Source organism: Rutidosis leptorrhynchoides, chromosome 6, assembly GCF_046630445.1.
Source record: "Rutidosis leptorrhynchoides isolate AG116_Rl617_1_P2 chromosome 6, CSIRO_AGI_Rlap_v1, whole genome shotgun sequence".
NCBI classification, from domain to species: Eukaryota; Viridiplantae; Streptophyta; class Magnoliopsida; order Asterales; family Asteraceae; genus Rutidosis; species Rutidosis leptorrhynchoides.
Window position 1 is genome coordinate 211,683,036 of NC_092338.1, and position 884 is coordinate 211,683,919.

Consider the following 884-nt stretch of genomic DNA (forward strand, 5'->3'; position numbering starts at 1 on the left):
GTATATCAATAACAATGAACGATGAAGTATTGATTCATTAATGAAATATTCCGCGATAATTATGTAATCTCTAAAGTTTTGGAGATTATTTATCCTCGTTTCATCCGTAAATCAAATGAGTTTAATATTATATTAACTCATTAAATCTATATTACATCTGAAGAATACATATATGAACGTATATCTTCATAAAGATTGTAATTAAAAATTCTTTTGTACAAACTGTTAATTGTGAAAATATTTTAACGGGTAGGTAATACCCAAGAAATACTTAGATTTCACATTAATATGTTACACCGTACATTCTTCAATTCTAATTCAACAGTCATTTACTATACCACTTACATTCATAAGATATATGTATCCGTTCACTAAAGAACAACCATTTTCATACAAATTCAATTACATATTCTGATTTTGACATATCAGAATTCAAGTAAAGCTTTAGCAGGTGTTATCTTTCTAAAGATCACTACATTCATGAATTATATTCATTAGTATTCTGTGATGAATTATCACATCAAACCACCGAACTTACCATTCATTACTTTTGAAATTTACAACATTTCTTCGTCAACCATTAGATCCGTAGACAGGTTACATCCCGCGTTCAACGATCAAATTCAAAATCCTTAAAAACATCTTAGAACTATAACCAGTGATTCAGATTCGTTAACCCTAATAATGCTGATGAAGCAGCAAAAGCTGTAGCTGGTCTTAATGACCAGAAGCTTGATAATAAAGAATTGGGTGTTGGAAAAGCTCAAAAGAAAATCTGGTATTGAAAAACGGATTGAGCAAACCATGAAGGAAGTTGTGGATAAATCACAAGGACTAAACCTATAACCAAAGAATCTAGATGATTCGATTTTTGAAGGAAATCA